General features: G+C 52.7%; 1 protein-coding gene across 1 annotated transcript in view; it reads right to left on the bottom strand.

The window, feature by feature from the left end:
• The window catches only part of LOC119109433 (mucin-5AC), a 37,229-nt gene extending 21,509 nt beyond the window's left edge, over positions 1-15,720 (bottom strand). The window contains exon 1 of the mRNA XM_037233049.1: positions 15,646-15,720. The gene's annotated coding sequence lies outside the window, so the exon portion shown is untranslated. The remainder of the gene's footprint in view (positions 1-15,645) is intronic.
• Positions 15,721-19,567: the final 3,847 nt, after the last annotated feature.

Raw genomic sequence — 19,567 nt, forward strand, 5'->3', positions numbered from 1 at the left:
TGATTTATCAGTCTCTTAATTGCCAGGTCCATTTGATCTTGTGAGGTTATCAAAGCTCCGACACGCCACATCTCCCCCGCAGGGAAGATATAGCTGGTGCTCTACATGGTTGCAAAGCTGGCCGCCCACCAAGATTGCTCTCTATTTCTTAACGTGGCAGTTTTCAGGACATTTTCGACATCCATCCTATCATCACATGATACCAACGATGGCAGCCTAACGAAATAACATTTTATTGATAATATCACTGGAATGTACTCTATTTGCTTGTGTTTACACGAACCCGCGAACCATGATTAGGTTTTATACAGATAATCATGTTGTGTGTTTTCTCTCAAAGTTTTTTGCTCAGTAATTTTTTCCGTGAAAATGGTTATGCTATCACATAATATAGTTTCCATGTTGGGCGGGGTCCAGTTGGGCCGGAAGGGCATCAGGGTTCCGTGCCTATGCGCGCGGAATGGCAGACCACAGCAGTGCACTGCCCGTCTGATCTAGGGCCTTCCGTCTACTGTAACCGATCCGAACGCCAAAAACCGCATGCATTTAAACATTGTTTCAGATTACCCAGCATTCCACGTTGCCACGTCTCTCGGCAGGTTCTGCCACATTTCTCAAGTTTTTGGCCCAGCACGTGAATGGGTTGAGCAGTGGACAGTATCAGCCGTCTAGCAAAGCTGCCGTTGTCTGCTTACTGCTCCAGTGCACATCCATTTGGCATCGTTTCACAAATTCCGATTCAACTATGCTCTCCAGTGTTAGGACATGTGCTACCATGCAAAGGTAAGATTTTTATCAGGAGTCCCTACATGTTCCCCCTAATCCACCCACGCATGCATGTTGCCACGCAAAGGGCTTGCAAATGATTCTGTAAGTGTTTCAAAACATTTCTAAGATCTAAATGCGTCAGCTGGAAACACGGCATCAGTACCATCGTAGTGTTGCAGCTTGTCGCAGCGGTGAAGTTCAGCATGCATGAACTGTTAGCAGCGCATTAGCACGACACACACGATACGTTTCCTGGTCGTACCCACGGTGGCCCATTTCCCCGCGCAGCGCCGGCCTTCAGTGCAAGCACGGAATATACGCATGCCGCACACGTGGTTTAGCGTTTACCAACGCTTTCCACAAGCGTACTAAACATGAACAACTACCTGATCAGAGAAGACAAGAGAGAGAAGAGAGAGAGAGAGAGAGAGAGGAGAGAGAGAAGAGAGAGAGATAGAGAGAGAGGAGAGAGAAGAGAGAGAGAAGAGATAGAGAGATATAGAGAGAGAGAGAGATAGAGCAGAGAGAGAGTAGGGAGAGAGATGGATATATATAGAGAGATAGAGAGGGAGAGAGAGCTATAAATAGAGAGAGAGAGAAGAGGGAGAGGATATAGATAGAGATAGAGAGAAATATAGAGAGAGAGAAGAGAAGAGAGAGGAGAGAGAGAGAGAGAGAGAGAGAGAGAGAGAGAGAGAGCGAGCTGCGTCTTACGCTGACCAGCGCCAGCCAGCCCGTCTTCAAAGGCGGCGGGTCAGAGACGCTCCTGATCGCATTCGTGAGCTGCAGTTGCCGCTGACATCCGCCGACCAATCGCCGTAACGCGTCGGTACCGCCGCCGACACCTGAGCGGTGAGGCTGTTGTGTGCCTGTATCGACCAGCGGACGGCGTCAACGCTGGTCTTCGAGCCCGCGCTCGCCTCCCAAGACAGCCTCCCAGGCTGTCTCGAACGTAAGTGCTATCCAAACAGTTCGAGCAGAAGGCGCGCCACGTGGCGTTTTGGGAATTCGGCGCGGCGAGCGCATCAGTCAGAGGCCCTCGGGCGCCGTGAACGGGGTTAAAGGAAGCTCTCGCTCCTCGGAAGCCGCGCTACAAGTGTGCGGAAGACGTGGCTGTTATTTCATTGTGAGATTGGTCTCGCCATTTATCAGGATTTACGGAATGGTGCGCCGAGCCGATTGATATCTCTGACAGCTGGCGCGATCCTGAAGATGTGAAAGAGATAACAAGTAATTACGAGCGAAGCCGCATACCGAGCGAGTTTTGACGTGACCTGACCTCCAATTTGGAAGCTTCGGCGGCTCGGCCCAGCCGAGTTAGGTCCTGTCAGTCACCCTTTTGACGGATAGTCTTTGCAATTACTGGCCATAACGGCGTTCAGTTGTTAGCAACAAGTGACACTTTTTTGAAGGATGCGCTGAAATGGGTCGGCAAAGGATGTATCGGTTAATGCAAGCGAAATTCTGCACGCTGCCATGCACAAACCATGGATCCATCCCTTTTGTGGAATTTGTAAGGACTGCTGCAAAAAAATCAACAACGCAGTGCGGATGAAAACGTGATGTAAACGTGAATGTGACTCGCGCGGCGTAGGCGAATATAACGGCTCTCACTCACCACCAGACCCGAAAGCTGCCTGGCCCGCAGGTGCGCCAAAAATCTTCCTGAAGGCTCCCAACGTCATCCTTTCCAAAACCGGTGCCGAATACAAGACACCGTGGCCCGATACAGAGTGGGCCACGAGAACTACCGAGGCGTGTACTCTGCCCCATCGCGACCAATATCCTCCAAAAACGTGTGCTCATTTCGCGATGCTGTGGTCGCAAAGACGTGTGAATGCATTTTTTGGCATTATCTATGTGGTGATGACAGTCACGTCTGCCGTCAGGACGTTCGTCCCGCGCCGCAGAAGATGTTTTTTTCTGATTTATCAGATTGCATCAGATTGCGCAGAGTGTTATTACATTGTCCCAAAAACTGCAACCGGACTAAGGGCTGTCTTTAGCACTTGCAGACAGCCTATTTAGTATATTTTGTAGCTTTAACTATCACATAACACGCGTTAAGTTCGCAGAACAAGTGAATGGGACCCCACGCACAGGATACTGGTTGTAAGAGAGGTTCCATCTTTCGATGGTATCGCAACACGGCTAAGGAGCACCCCGCGGCAAACGGCCTGGGGTCAGTTGGTGGGCAAAATTCGCAGCCAGCTACATGATGCTCGCCCATAAAGCACGAGACGCGAATGGACAGCCAACGAATCTGGAGGATATGCTCGGGACAGTTGTCAACCGCGGCTGACTCTCTGGTAGGCTGACAACACCGCATTGAGACAAGCGAATCGAAGCCATGCTGGATTTAGCTCCGTTTCCGTCTGCCTATCTGCACAGGCTCACATCGGTGATGGATTTCGGAAATCAAATGCGATATTCACAACGAGCCTGCCGCAGCGCTAGCGGGTAAAATTCGGACTACTCCACTAGCACATGCTGACCTGGCCTTGATATGATTTTCCCCTCCTGCGAAATGACACATCCCGAGAGTGACCGATGAGGTGCCGTATGCCATGCTCCGCTATTTCAATCACAGCCACGTACCGGATGCTCCACGTCACGTCCTGCTCCGAGACATTCGGAGTGTATTTGCCGCATGTCCCCCCCCCCCCCATAAGCTCGTTTTCAAAACTAAGGGACGAGGAGCTGAAAAAACTGTTTTTCGTTCCAACATATCAATAGGTAAAGCTTGGCTTCCTGGTCCATTTGTTTCGTTTGTCGTTACGATTTGCTTACGGAGTTTCTGTTACGCAGAAATGATTTCGCGAAGTGTTGGCTCTAACACCAGCAAGTGAATGTCATTGTTGGTGACTCCGTTTTGACAGCTCTTTGGCCCACGACGTCACAGTAGAATACAAAGACAAAAGTGATCATATTTTCGGCGTAGCTGATTTCCTGTCGTTGAAAACTCTCTACCATGGAGTCGAAATGCTTCCGCTTGTTCGAGGTAAATTTAAATTTTAAAATGTTTTTGTTGAGCCCCGGCTTTGAACCTCCCATGCGAGACTAAGAGCGCCCTGTATCCAGCCTGCGGCCGCTCTCCGGTCGGCGAGCTTGACCCCGCTCTCCGCCGCGGGCTCGGACGCGCGCCCTGAGAGGGCCCGAGAGGCCTCTCGCCGCTGCCGGACGTCGTGCCACCGCGGCGACGGCGGCGCGGCCGGTGAGCTGTCCGGCTGGCCTTGGTCTCGCCACTCCTGCGCGGCGCCGCGCCACGGTTACCTGGTGACTCGTGCCGGGCAGAGCTGGCTAGCCCGGCACGGTAAGACCGCACGCGGCGGGGCGGCCCGGGCCGGACCGCGGCAGGCGGAGGAGAGTGCTCCCCTCGGGACGCGGAGACTGCAGGAGCTCGAGACGCCTGACTGGGGCAGCTGGGGCCGGACCGCGGCAGGTGGTGGAGAGTGCTCCCCTCGCAACGCGGAGAATGCAGGAGCTCGAGACGCCTGACTGGGGCAGCTGGGGCGGGACTGCGGCGGCCGGCGGAGAGTGCTCCCCTCGGAACGCGGAGACTGCAAGAGCGCGAGACACCTGACTGGGGCAGCTGGGGCGGGACTGCGGCGGCCGGCGGAGAGTGCTCCCCTCGGAACGCGGAGACTGCAAGAGCGCGAGACACCTGACTGGGGCAGCTGGGGCGGGACTGCGGCGGCCGGCGGAGGGTGCTCCCCTCGGACCGCGGAGACTGCAAGAGCGCGAGACACCAGACTGTGGGCTTGCCGCGGTGGCGGCCGTTGGCAAATGTCCTGAGCTGGGCGGACAGCGATCTCACGTATGTAAAGTCTGCAACCCCCGGGACGGTCACGTTCGCCCTGCGGCTGCAAGTTAGCCTCGCCGGTAGGATGAAGGCCTGCCGGCTGGCCGGAGCCCGTCCGTGACGTGTCACCAGCACGAGGCTCCTGCGGGGCCGACGGGTCCGTCGGTCGACTTCCGCCGCCACGGCCGCAGCTGCCGACCCCGCCGCACCGATGACAGATGCTCGGAGGCGGGCTTTCCCATGAGAGCCGCCGACGCCGCCGGTTCGGAGAGGAGTCCCGAGAGGTCGGCGGCTCCCTCCCGGCGGCGGTCCGTTTATCAGTGCGGTCAGGCACGTCGAAGGCAGCGAACGGAGCGTGGCCGGCGCCCTGCAGCTCACCTTCGCCCAGTTTGCGGCGCTGAGTCATAACGGAGCTCGTCTGTTGTACAGCTAAAGAGGTACATCGTGGTGTAAGGATGGGGTCAACCTCGGCGCCTTCCTTTCATCATGAGCTGCCAATGATTTGCATCAACCGCCCGGTCATCAACGTCAGCGTCAAAGCCCATCAACCCACATCAGCTCCCCGGTCGAGTGCCTTGCAGCGCATTTATCTTCGGCCCCAGACTATTCCTCTGAAGCTGTGCGTGGTGCAGATTGGAGCCAGTATCGATGATATATCATGATTTGGAGCTGGCGGTCTCACGCGCTGAAAAATTCGGACTCTCCTGTATGGCACACGCATGGGCGTGTTGGGTTGTTTGTTGTTTATTTTTGACCATGAACAGGGAGCAGTGCATTGTGCGATGATTGGGCTGGCGCATCAGCGGAACAAACCTGAGCGTGCCTCCCAACAATAACGAAAAACAACCATCGCCAGCCAGGGAACACGCGACCAACCGGCCGCTGGTCCGACCTGCCAGCTGTAACAGGCCACGTGTTCGCCGCAGCTCCGGGTCGTACCTTGTCATCCTGCCCGCGTCCCCGTGTGGTGACGGACGCGTGCTCGACCGCGCGACCTCAAGACGCGAGCCGCGTCAAGATCAGAGGGAGAGCCGTCTCAGGCGAGTCGGACCACACCACACCGGAGCGATGAGACCGGATCACACCGGACCGGCAAGACCGGATCACACCGAACCAATGGGACCGGGCCAATAGAACCAGACCGTACTGGACCAATGAGACCGGACCGAACCGGATCAATGGGACCAGACCGCACTGGACCAATGGGACCGGACCGGACTGAACCAATGAGACCAGACCAAGCCGGATCAATGGGACCGGGCCAATAGAACCAGACCGCACTGGGCCAATGGGGCCAGACCGTGCTGGACCAATGAGACCAGGCCGAAATGGATCAATGGGACCAGGCCACACTGGACCAATGGGACCGGACGAAGACCGGGGCGGCGGCGGACCGCTAATCCCGTGCCGCAGCCGCAGCCGCCGACGGCCACCGGCGCCGGCCGGCCCCACACGGATGCAAAGTAGCGCCTCGGCTGTGTGGGTCAAGGTGGACCACACCAGGTGCCCGTGCCCGTCTGGCAGACGGACACGCCCCTGCGCAATGCATGGGGCCGCTGACAGGCAGGCGCCTGCCCTGACGGATGCACCGCGGCGGGAGATCGAGGACGAAATCTGGAGTGGAATCTTGACAGCGGGTCAGATGTCAGCAGCGCGGGCGTTTTTTATCCGGATACCTACCCGACGTGGGAACGAGTCTGCTGACTGACACTGGTGACTAACGCCGGAGCGCAAATCAAGCTGCCGCTCGTCGCCGCGTGATTGATGGACCCGGAGCCAGGAACTCTGAGAATTCGTCGCATGCGATTTGCAAACAGTTACTGTTACGGACGTGTCAGCTGTGTGAACAATGTAATTTAGGGCCTTGCGTATTATTGCTGGTTTGCGAACACGAGTAGCAAGAGAGCAGGACAGCGACACGTCCCTCCATCGACATTCGACAAGCGTCGCTCTGCCCCCTGGAATTGGGGTACTGCACTTCTTAGCCCCTGCCTCATCGATAACTGGTTGAATGCGCTACAACTTACGACATTGGAGAATCCAGACAAAAAGCTCCATTGATGGTCGTTTTGAAGGCACTACCGCATGCCTGAGTTATTTGCTTAGCTGCTATGGTAATAAGACTTAGGGTAAGAACCTGCAGCAGGCTGCTAGAAATGTATCTCACAATTCTCACTTGAGATACGAGATCATCGAGATATAAATAATTTGTTGCAGTCATCTTTGTGGCTGGTCAAGATGTGGGAAGCTGCTTCAAGACATAATAACGAACAGGCGGGCGAGATTCGAAGGACAAGTAAATGTAACTCAACGAAATTATAAAACCACCAAATGTAACTATGAAGCTGATGAGTTCGTATTATGTGATGTGCTTTCAAATACTGCAAGCGACGTTTGCAACATGTTCGTGAAATGCGTTACACGTAACATCACGATATGGTGTCAGAGAAACACATAACTTGTTGGCCTATGTATTGGTACAACCATTATTCGAAATGCTCGGCATGCTGTGCTAGTCCGCTCAAATTGAACAGGACCAAAGACACTGCGGCTGCATAGAAACGAGCCTATTAAACGGATCAATGCCTATGTTCGCCTGCATTGCTGACAAGTCGGCGAATGGGACCACATAGATGTCCTCGCTGAAGCAAAGCAACTCGTGCCCAGAACACCGTCGGAAAGTGAAGAGCACCCCGGCTGGTTGCAATTATTGAGTATAAATAGCCCCCTGGACGAGGATGCTCCCTGATGGTGTCTAGGAAAGGACACTTGACATACTCATGAAGAGTGCTTTGGGACTGGAATCAATTGATTTGGAGGCAGTGGTTTTTATGGATGAGCCACGCGTCGCCGGCCGCCCCATAGCGATTATTATAATCGTACGTTTGAATCGCATTCCTCGTGATTTCCGCATTCTCGATGTCGTCGAGATCGAGTGTTTTGCCATTTTGTGATTCTGGCAGACGACTTACAACAGCGTGAACAAAACCTGGAACCTGCACTGCCCTGCGACTTTCCAGTATGCTAGGAATTGGTCCCCGATCGATGCGCCTGAAGAAGTGTATAGTCAAAGCGATCCCAAAGTTTGTTGAGTGAACAAGAACAGCGTGAGAAAGAGAGTAATCGAACTACTCATAAACCACGATGATTCCTTAAAAGAACCTTTCCTTCTATTCGCCAAGTTACGAGAACAGTTGATTGAAAGTTTATGAATGTCGATGCATCTTGACCCTCTTGTCCTCGACCCGCGGAAAACGAACCGCGAAACATCGCGGGATTACGTGATTGTACGCCGCATGCAAAGACCTAAAGCCAGCGGAAAAGCAAGAAAACATCCTGGCCATTCACGTCACAGAATGTCATCAAGGTGCGGATGAGCCGGCCACGTGAATAGACATCATTGGCTTCATCAGGCGCCATACAGTGATGAGGTGGAGCAGAGGGTATCCCCCGCGGCCTGGAGGCATTTCTACGGTAACCTCATTAGGCGGGGCCCCTGAATGGCGTGCTCGCGACATCCGACTGCGGGTTTCGCCGACCGATCCGTCATCGGGGCAGTTGACAGCCACATCCCGTATGTAAAACGCGACGGCGCCACCCCTGCACGCGTCGCGTGCGTGGGAACCTCCTTTTCATCTGATGACTCAGCCTGGACACGGTCCTGACGCGTGCAACTTCCGTGAGAAGCGATGTCCATTTCATGAGCTTCGTCGGCTGACGTTCTGCATATCACGCAAGATCGGCGGAGCGGCTCCGTGGCGATGTACTCGCTTCACACCGGTGTCGTGTCAGCACACTGGCGCCGGTGACCCCGCCTGGTGCCGGGTGCGACTTCCGGCACCGTCATGACCGGACGACGAAAAATCCCACGGGTCCGTCCCGCCACGCCGAACAAGTTTGACCGCTTAGCCGAGCGCCCTGGCCGCCGCAGTGCGTCGGGTCCATTCCCAGCGACTCTTGCGCAGTGGCTCACGGCTGGAAAGGAATCTGCACCGTCCGCTAATTGCGCTGCAAGGAAAGTGCCATAGGCTGCGGGGGGGGGGGACAGGGAGAGGGGGCGGGCTGACTTCTGAATGCAACAGGACGCGATAACGTGTATCGCGCTGGCACACAATGGCGCTGGCGCCATAACTGGCCGCCGCGGACCGAGGTGACGCCCTGCCCCTGAACACAATGCGTCAGGAGATTGCGGGGCCGCGTGGGGACAGGAGCCGTGCGCGCGACTCCGGCCGGCCGACGGGCCTGAGGACCTCGAGCGGCACGGTCGAACGGCGGATGGCTGCGCGTGTGGGCGTGAAGGACTCGGTCGTGATCTGATAATAGCAGTGCCGTCAGCCAGTGTTCGCCGCAGCCAGGCACCATTAATCTGTTTTTTTTTCTAACCGCCCGCCACCCATGATCAGGCGACCTTGGCGCTCCCCCTCCCCCCCCCCAGGCGTTTCACCACGGCACTTAGCACTGAACTTCCACACCTATATGGAGAAAGAGAGGCTTGAAAACCGTGCCATTCTGAGCTAAGAACTCAGGAAGGAACATGGAAAAACAAAAGCGGCAAAAAAGAAGGCAAAACTCCAGGGTGGTAGTGCTAAAAAACAAAATATAGGATTATGAGATGACTGGAAGTAGCTAGTGGCTTCTTCGAACACTGACAGTCACTTCGTCACAAGTCACACGACTGACAGACATACAGTTGCAACGTTCGATGACGCAGGTACTACTAAACATCATTTAAGTCGCGTCAGTGAAATTAGTGGATTGGGTTGGTTCCCGTATAAGATCTAGGAGTGCCAAGGTCCGTCTGAACAACAAGGAGCGAGTTCAAAGTATAGTGGTGTTAGCACTATAAGCGGCCATTTAATCTGGTAACTTTACCTTTGGGTGCTTCCCGCCATCTTTGGAAGTGACGTTTACCCGTTGCTCCCCCCCCCCCCCCCCCCCTAACGCTGATGTGTGCCTTATTTTGTCCGCAACAGCCTTCTCTGGAAAGAAAAAAGTGACCCCCCCCCCCCCTCTAACGCTGATGTGTGCCTTATTTCGTTCACAACTGCCCTCTCTGGAGAGAAACAAGTGACCGGTGTGATGTCCTGACTCTTGGCAATTCCGTTATGTACGCCAATACCAGACGTGCTTCGATCAGCAAACACCAGTTCTATCTCAAAGCCCAAAGACTAGTCTTAGAAATCCTTATCCATAACACTGCACCTGTACCGAGCTCGGCCTGTAACCTCCCAGCTACTTAGTTACAAGACTGGTGTCATGTTTCCGCAATGGGGGGCTCCAAAATTCGCAGTGATAGCATCTGCTTCATTCTGGAAATCACGCAGCATGCCCAGTCTTGAACTGCAGCGCCGACAGTTAACGCCGATATAGAGTTTTTCAATTTTACAGCGCCGAAGTACCCTCTAGAGCCGTCGAGGGAATGTTCCACATCATGAAATATTAAAGCAAGCATCATATATGATGAAACAAACTCACTTGTAGCCATTGGTATACTTCTAGGTAGAAAATATTGCTGCAGACAGCACAATTTCTCTGTTTGATAAATATGTTCCTTAATACGCCATTGTTTATTTACGTCACAGAATCTTGCCCAACATTGATGGAGGGCCAATTGACGGTTGTTATATCTGAAAATCGTGCTTAGGAACGCCGACAACCCACAGACAGACCGGAAGCAATGCCCCCAGGATGAGATGACGTCACTTAAGAACGAGTTGGGAACGCCAACAACCTACAGACAGACCGAGAGCAATGCCCTCAGGATAGGATGACGTCACTTAGTTGTTTAGCATCGGCGACACCGACCACGGAGTTGAGAATGACATCGGGATCCACAGCGGTTTCGGGGCTTGCAGGCGATCCGAGATAACTCTGGCAGCCATCTGTAATGCATGTGCTACGAATGAGGTAGGACGCTGTAATGCATATGAATGAGCAGCTAAAATTGCGCACTGAAGCGAACTGGACTTTGCAGATACAGATCAGGAGAAAACACTAATAGCAACTGAACTGTAAATGCATGCAGATTCCCTTCCCCACTGCAAACGTTTCTTTGCCTCCTTGAGCTCGTCGTATTCTGCCTATCAACGAATTGATAACCCAATACTGGTGGCAGGCATCATTACGGGAAACTTAACTGATCTATGAGCCATATTAAAACCGCTCACCAGGTTCTTTCTTTAAAACGTCAAATTTAAATAATATTTTCTAAAATGTCCTAATGAGCCGATTGCTTGTGTATAAACCTATTTTGTGCACCTGCAAGGCTGTTTCTAAACTTGCCTCCTCCCCAGTATTACTTTACTTCGCACGCCCGCGAATTATGCGCGCAAACGTCGTGCACCTAAACGCGTAGTCGCAGTGCTCAGCTTTCAAGGTATTTGCTTTATTAAGAGACAAATCACTCCGTGGAGGAAAAACAACTTAAGATGTCGACTTGAAACATTTATGTTAATAATTCATCCAGCCTTCTCCTGATTCACACTTGTTATCGGACAAGATCGGAATCGTTCTTTTCCAGGCCATCTTCAAACATACGCTTGACACCAGTTTCCCCGCGCGCGATGCGGAGGGAACACACGAAGGCATTTTCCACCTATCGCGCAGGTGAGTCAGCAGGGGCGAGGTCCAGGCCGTAAGGTGGGTGTTCCAGCACCGCATGCAGAAGTTCTGCTCAAGACTTCTGCCATACAAGTGCAACGTTGGGGCGCGCAGTGTCATGACCCCCTTGTTCAGGATACTTGGGTACTTTGCCTGTATTGACTGTGAAGGCTGGTTTCATTAAGTGTGAGTAGTATGTGGCCGCGAAAGCTTGGTTGGCTATGGCTTGGTGCACTACTTGAATTTCCCCATTTCTACAACAAATGTGCATGGCCTTACTTCACGACCAGCGGCCGATCTCGGTCGGTGCATTTTCTTAGAGCGCGATCGAACTGCAGTGAGCATACGTTCTTCGGTTCTGTTTTTCTCCATTTGGTCATAAATGATCATGGCATGACTCACCGCCGGTGATGAAACGATCTACGAAATGTTTGCCCTCTCGTGCATGTATTGCAAAAGGTTTCTTCGAAAAATCGACACGGGCCTTCATCTGTCCGCCCTTCACTTTGTAAGGGCATCCACTTTGCAAAGACTTTCGCCATCAATGGTCAATCACATAGGCTGGTCCAAACAAAACTGGTTGAGATTCCAGCCTTTTCTATCTAAGCGCGAATACAAGCTCATTTATCTTCCGTTGATAACATGTGAACCAGTACGACATCGTTACCGACGGACAGCCGTCGGTTTCGGCCCGCGCCTTTGTGGCTGCGCGCCGTTCGTCCATTTTTGAATCTATCCATACACTATGAACCAGTGCGACATTGTTATCAACGGGCAGCCATCGGTTTCGGCTAACGTCTTTGTGGCTGCACGTCGTTCGTCCATTTTTGAATCTATCCATCCACTGTAAATCAGTGCGACGTTGTTATCAACGGGCAGCCATCGGTTTCGGTTAACGTCTTTGTGACTGCACGCCGTTCGTCCATTCTTGAATCTATCAATCCACTTACAGATGTCCGCTTTGTTTATGGATGTTTCGCCATAGAATTTGTGGATGCGCAACACGGTGTTAAAAGACTAGAAGCTCCTAAGACATGAAGTTGATCGTTGGAGGCGTTTCTGTGCGACCATAGTTGTGGTCTCCCCGATCCGTGCTGTTGCATTTATCAGCTGATTCCTGTGACAGACAAGGTACAGATAAACAGCCGAAAGAGTAGGCATTGTTGCCGAGATACTTTGCTTGGGAGCATCACGTGAGGGAGCACGTATCAAAGTTTTATGTTTTTGATTCCCATCTCGAGAGTCGCATTTCGCCATAAGCCGTTTTGTCATAAAGTAAACAGCCTAATACCATCCGATGAAGGTAGAACAATGCAACGTGACTTACGGACCAGCAAAATGCACGCACAAGGTTGCAGAATATGCAGGATATGGATAAGCCGTTTATGACAATGGTTAACTCAGAAAATCACTTACGGTATACTGTGTTGTGATCATCCCGCCCGTTGTGAAAGTCCCTTGGTGACTGCAAAAGGAACTTTAAGCGCATATCCTTACGAAGAACTTGAGCCATATCCACGTCATATTTTCTTTGATTTTGAACGCAAATGTTTGATACTCAGCATGTTGAAAGAAATTTACCGGCCGGAAGCTGAGCGATGGAAGCAATTCTGTTTTTCTTTTTCTTTTTTGTCAGCGGTGTTAAAGTTGTGCCGCCATTTTATGTAATATGAACGTGCAGTGACGGTGTTCTTGAATAATTTTATAGAACAATCAAAGTCGGGAATGCAACGATGGAAACAAAAGATTTAAGGGGTTTTATCCCTTGCAAAGACGCTGAAAAATCCTCCGGTTTTATCTTTTAATAGATTTCCGAAGAACCAGGGAAGGAACCATGCGCTTTTTGCAATTCGTCCCTTTCAGGCTTGCGATGTGATAAGTCATAAAATAAACCTTTTGATATATCTCAATTCCTCGCACCCTACCTTAAGGTCTTGCATTAGCGCCCATGACACTTGAACTCTGCTGGGGTGTCATAGTCAATTTGTTCCTGATAAAGAACCTGTTTGAATCGTACGAACTAAAATCAACGCCATCATCGTCATGAAACATTCCCTGGGATCCTTTCCCGCCTTCTCTTTCTTCGCCTGCTTGCTCTCAACATTGAGCACACGGGCGGTGACAGGCTATCAGCCACCATAACTGTGGGCTAACTAGCAGTGATCTAACGTCAATAACAACATTAATTTTGCATGGCATTCCTTGTACGTTCACTACATTCACCTTGGACAAGTCGGTCCAATAGACGTTGTTTATGGTTACGTATGATATTCTTAATATTATGAAAACATTTCCATCGGGCAGCGACTTTCAGTAGAAGGACGTAGCTTGCCAATGCCCCTGGACAGGACTATGGTTTGCTCCGACACGCCTCCGATAAACGAAACCTGGAACTGCCCCGGGCCATGAAGACCGCCAAACTTTTGCTCCAAAATGTGGGATTGGCAGGAGGAAGATGTCTGAGACTTACGTATCACTTGCGTGTCGCAACTGCCTATTCTAGTACGTCGCTGCCGGATGCTAACGCGATTTCTCATACCAAATAAGGCCGCATTTTTGCAGCAAACCGTCAGCACTGTGCCCGATGTGCCTGTGCAAGCGCACGATGATCGACGGCACCCCATCCCATGCGCATCAAATGGACGTGGGTCCATACTGCATTCGACAGGCACGCCCATCGTCCCGGACAGCCGACACGCAAAACAATGCCGGAGGACTCGGTGATGAAGTCCGTGCCACCGTTCGAGGAACTTCTAACGGGTAAGAGGGTGACTCATGTGGCGAGTCCGCGGACAAAGCCCCTGTCGCGCGAGTCGCGTCCAGATTCCAGAGCCATCGCTTAGGCGTTGTTCTCGACTCGAACTGGGCGGCTGGGCGTGCAGTGTGTGTGCGGAGTTGGCACGCAGAGCGCGTGTGATTGGCACCAAGCGCACATCTCTGCAAACACGTGCCAGGCTCCCAGCAATGACGTTTTTGCCCCGCTTCCCGCTTCTGCACAAAATGCTTGCCGTTTGAATCCGGGGATGGTAACGCCTCTCTCTCGCTTCTGCAAGCTGGAAGTGCGTCAATGAAATTTGAATTTCAATGGTGCATGTTTAAAGGGAGTGTTGCACGTTTGTATGAGGTCGTGAACATCTTGGAGGCCTTTAGACGCTGTTCACAACCCTGTCTGTCTTAAGACCTAAGGCAATCTAGTTTCTGAGCCAAACGCCCGCGAAAATAGAAGAATGTATATCGGGAAAAGTTTTTCAAAGTCACTTTGGCATTTATGACATCATAATAACGTAATTCAAATCCTGCCATTCCACAAGCCATGCGGCGATCAAGGCCAATAAAATACAGTTGCCCAGGCGTTCAAACCTGGCGCTCGTGAGCGCGATTTCCAGGCATAGAGGCCGTCAATTGGCTCTCAATCAATGCTGTGCAAGGTGCGATGGCGTAATCAAACCATTGCACATTGAGGAACATATTTATAAAACAGGGAATTGTGATGTCTAGAGCAGCCTTTTTCACTTCAAAAGTATACCAATAGTTGTAAGTAAGCTTGTTTCATCACACCTGATATTTGCTTCAATGTCTTCAAATGTGAAACACGCCCTTTAAGAATAGCAGCGCATCATGTCTGCAAAATTTCTCGCTATATTTCAGACCAAGCATCTTTTTCAAAAACTTGTAGAAATCCCACTTACGTGGCCTCAGAAAAGTCCCTGGTTCTTCCAATGGTCGTTTCTATGCATCATGCGCCGACACAATTGTAACATGGGCTGAACTAAAATCTATCGATTAATGACGATGTCTCGTCAGTTGTGCTAGCACACGATGTTCACATGTTCGGGGCCAACACTCACCACACTCTCCCATAATTATCCATTGCAGTGGCGTGCATCGCAACATTGTCACAGCTTAGTGAAGGGATACTTGCGTTTTTCCGATGGCAATCCCATGAAATGTTTGCAACGCTGTGTTCGAAGCCGGCTGCTGTAATAATGACTTGTGAAACACGCAGGCATGCATAGCGCGGTATAAAAGCAATGAAAACGTCTTCACTGCAATGCTTTCTCCGTTTTAACGCGTAATCTAGCCACGAAACACTCAGCGGGAAGCGAGCTCCGAGAACGAACGGTAAGCCGGCCAGACATCCAATCCTCAATACGGAAAGCGGCCCGATCGTGGCACAGCGAGCCACGCGCCCGACGTTCACTCCGCTCTCACCTCTGACCCCGGAGTGGCGCGGCAGGCCGGCACCCGTTGATAACAGCGGGCCGAAGCCGGCTACTTTGGCCGCTACCCGCCCGTGCGGCCTGTTTGCATTGGTTCGAACGGCTCGCGTCAAAAATTTACGCCTGATGCAGCCGGCCCGCGGCTGAGCCGGGAGCGTCGGGCGTCGTATCTGGCGCGGCTGCCAGGATCGTCTCCAGCTGCCACGCCCGAACAACACGTCGGGCGGCGCCGGCCGTACCTCCGGCCGCACCCACCTGCGATCAGCAATCCGGGCGGCGCTCCGATCTCGCTCCACGCGCTCTTCGCTCGCGGTGCACGCTCCCCACCGGCGCCACCTGAACTGCTGCTGGCGCCGCTGGGCCGCGCTAACCCCCCCCCCCCCCCCGCCCCCGCTCCCCTCGCCGGCTTCTCAAGGCCCGTCTGGCCAGGTCCGGCGGGCAGAGACGAGCTGGCGATCTGGCGGCGGCCGCAGCCAAGCGACTCTTCACCGGCTCTCCACGGTGGCCACGAGACGCGTGGGGGTCCGACCGCCGGCGGCGCTGCGCCATCCTCCGCACGGCGTGACGTCCTAGCGTGCTAATTACTGTTTTCCGGACGGGAAGCTACCCCCGAAGACAATCGCGTGCCGTGTGGTGACTAGATTTTCGCAGACGATGGCTTCAGCGCTCTCGGGTTTTTAGCTGCGTTTCGTCGAGCCTTTGTTGTGGAAAGAGGCTGGGGATACGGAAGTCACGTCTTAGCCGTGCATCGCTCGGAGGACAGTAGGAAGGCTTAGCTTTTTTTGAAGAACCAGATATTGTGCGCCGTGGAATGCCTACGTTCGCTGATACCCGACTCCCTACAATCGGTCTACGCGACGATCGCGGATAGCTGGGTCTGCATAACCGATGTTTTTATATATCGTATGTAAATGCGACATGGTGGTTAGCAGGCTGGTGAGCGTGCCGTTTTTGTACATGCATCAGCTCGTGGTATTTTCTGTGCATTTTAACGCCCTTATCTTTCCCATACGCACGGGTTAAAGCGATTTGCGCTAAGAGTTTTCTGGTGGTGAGCCGTTTTTTCAAGAGCTTTTGAGAGCTGAACGTCAAATAAAACTTAGATTCATTTTCCCGACATCGAGGTCAGTAATTGTGGCCCGTGCCTGCCGGACAGTTCTTGTGGTCCTGTCAGGCATAAGAAGCTTCACGTATTGGCCATTACCTCAGCTTTTAGCTTATGAAAAATGCGATATAAATGGATGCTCATTCTCGAGCACACGTTTTATCTCAGGATCGGTGACGCGCAAACCATTAACCCGCCTTACGTTGATGCTTACACCGAAATGGCGAATTGGCTCAGACGTGAACCTTGAACTCTAATGCACAAGTGCTCTTTTTGCGACCTTTTTGCCCACGTTCTAAACCCATCCCACGCCTCTTGAAACATGCATAAATGTGACCTGTAAATCATTGTTCACTCTCCAAAAGAAGTTAACGACTTACGTGGGAGTTTCCTTTGCATGGGCGTCCACGTTCTTTGAGAACGTGTGCCATTCTTTTAGCATCATTAAACAGCTAAAACAGAAAGCTATGACGTCATCGAAATAAAACACTCGGAAACAACATGCAACCCTATCGGCATCACATCAAAAGTTTGCGACATGTGTCTGGTGGCAACGGCATCAGCGAAACGTTCGCAATCTTTGCATTCACTGGTCAGCTTTGTGCATGCTTAACGCCTAGTTCCTGTCCAAGCGTCACCTGATCTGTATGAACACCCGTTAGTATCCACGTTCCACGATGTTCCACGACCCTTATGATGCCCGACTGTCGCACAGGTTCCAATGGCTCTGCAAGAGGCGACCGCTCGTAATTGTCATCAGATCCAGTTAAACCCGCATCCGCTAGCGCAACCGGCCATTCATGGCAATTGGGCAACCGACCACTACTGGTGGCCGGAGAAAGGCGCAGGTTTTCTGCCGCCTCAGCCGCGCCACGCTCGTGACACGGGCCATGAGCGGCGAGACGGCCCATTTGGCGGCTTGGGAGTGGCGCCCGGACCTTACCCTGCGCACCAGCCGCGTGGCGGTCGTCTGGCGGCGTGCGCCGCATATGCCACCTGCGCGGCGTGCGCGGCGGCCGCCTGCTGACGAAGGCCCGAGACCTCAGGTTCTGCAGAGCCCAGTCGGCGCCTGCCCCCCCCCCCCCCCCCCCCGTCAGAGGCGACGCGGCTGACGCGGCAGTCGGCCGACACATTCGTATGCGCCGGGGCAGCTGACGGCCTGTCGGCGCCAATCACGGCGCCAGGACCGGAGACATTCACGGCGCGCCGCCGGCACTCGCGGCGCACCAGCAATCTGCATCGGAGCGCCCGCCGGCGCGACCGCAGCGCCCCCCCCCCCCCTCCCCCCAGCTGACCCGGCCGTAACCCCGCGACGCCGTGCACGCGGACGGACTCTGCGTGACCGACGGTCGCCGACTCCCTGCCGAGCGCGGCGATGAGTCGGTGACCGGTCAGGTCGAAGAGGGGTGGCGTGTGACCGTTCGTGATTGAGGCGTGATCTCCGCGGTGTTGGGGTCACTTGTCACCGATTCGTGACGCCGCTGGATGATCCGTGCCGTAGCAGGGTGGGATGGTCTGATTCATGACGGAGTTTGTGAGTGGCGTATGGATCAGCTTCGGCAAAGCGGTCGTGCTCTATTATCACGCGATATCACGCGATATCTTTGACAACTGCACGCGCAGCACGAAACTCAGGCTTCCGAAGACGAAAAAGTAGCGGGTGATTTATCGAGGTAAAAAAAAATATGTCCGGCCGTCTGCGTCTGTAGAAAGATCTAACTGATTGCGAAACTTAACCTCGTCCATCTGGTGCCTCCAAATGAAAGCGCCAGTTAGTGGTCGATTTAACCACTGGGTCACATTGTTAGCTCACTCACCGTATCAACCACACAAAAGGCGCAAATGCGTGGGCGCTAAAACTCCGCCTTGTGTCCAATCCTTTCTCAATAGGAGCCTAACTGTCCGCCCAAGCGTACGACTTTCATGAAGCAATTTTACAACCTACACCATGTTTTAATCTCACCACGTGCGTAGATGAACCCCAAAAGGCCAACGCAGCTTATCCCTATCCAATAGATAACTGATAGGATATTAAGGAAGGTCTCAAATAAACAGCACAGCTCATAAGTTCATGGCGAGTAACTACGTCCATGCCATGCGCAATGTCGGACCCAGCTTGCAGTTCCGATTTATGACACTGGCCCTCATCCGCAAAACGAGCCAGATGCCGCCGTGGGCTCTGCACATTGCCACCGGCCGCGCCAACCGACGACGTAACGGGCCGACCGCAGATGACCGAGCTGGACCCCGGCTGGTGGGGTCCACTTGCACACGCGCCGGCCGCCGCGGGTTAGTAGGAGACGCAACGTCTTGGGCCCGCGGGATTGCGACGGGTCTAAATTGCGGCACGGCGTGTCCGCAGTGCGACCTAAGGTAAAGGAGTTCGCGCGCAGGTGGTGCCCAAAGAAACCACTGACAAAAATTTGACTTTCAGTTTTGAGACAAAACAGATGCTATCAAAAAAGCAAGCCCTCACGTTTATGAAAGCGTTCAGAATTTTAGATAGGCGTTTACAATATTATTATACAGCAATTAAGACTGGCAAGTGGCAAAAAAGGGAGCATAGTTTATCCAGATCCAGGAAAAGCAGACGGAAAATGCTCTTCTGCAACATCATTGCCTTTTGCCTTCACCTTCACAACTCCACTAATCGGTTAGTCGGTGAAAGGAGCGAGACTTTAGGGAAGTTGCTTGCCGGTCTTAGTTTTTGGAATTAATGCGTTTAAAACTTCACCTTTCATCTGTGTGCAGATTTTCAGGTCAATAAAAAGTACGCCGCCGGACGAATTGCGATCCGAGTTTGAATCTGGGTATGTTGCAAACTTGACGAACGTACTTGACATGGCAATATCACCTAAAACTTGTCCCCGCCCCCCCCCCCCCCCCCCCCCCATAAGGAGCTTTGCATTTCAGTCGCTCATGGTATTTGAGAGATATTTTAGTTTTTTTGTTATTCTTATTTTGTGACTCAAAACATTCTGACCAGGTGGAGTAAGGGACGGCTTACACGGTGCATTAATACATAAAACGCTGCCATGTGTGTCCGAGGGTTCCTATTTTTTAGGCAAAAAA

Source organism: Pollicipes pollicipes, unplaced genomic scaffold (genome assembly GCF_011947565.3).
Source record: "Pollicipes pollicipes isolate AB1234 unplaced genomic scaffold, Ppol_2.1 Scaffold_7231;HRSCAF=8579_pilon_pilon_pilon, whole genome shotgun sequence".
NCBI classification, from domain to species: domain Eukaryota; kingdom Metazoa; phylum Arthropoda; class Thecostraca; order Pollicipedomorpha; family Pollicipedidae; genus Pollicipes; species Pollicipes pollicipes.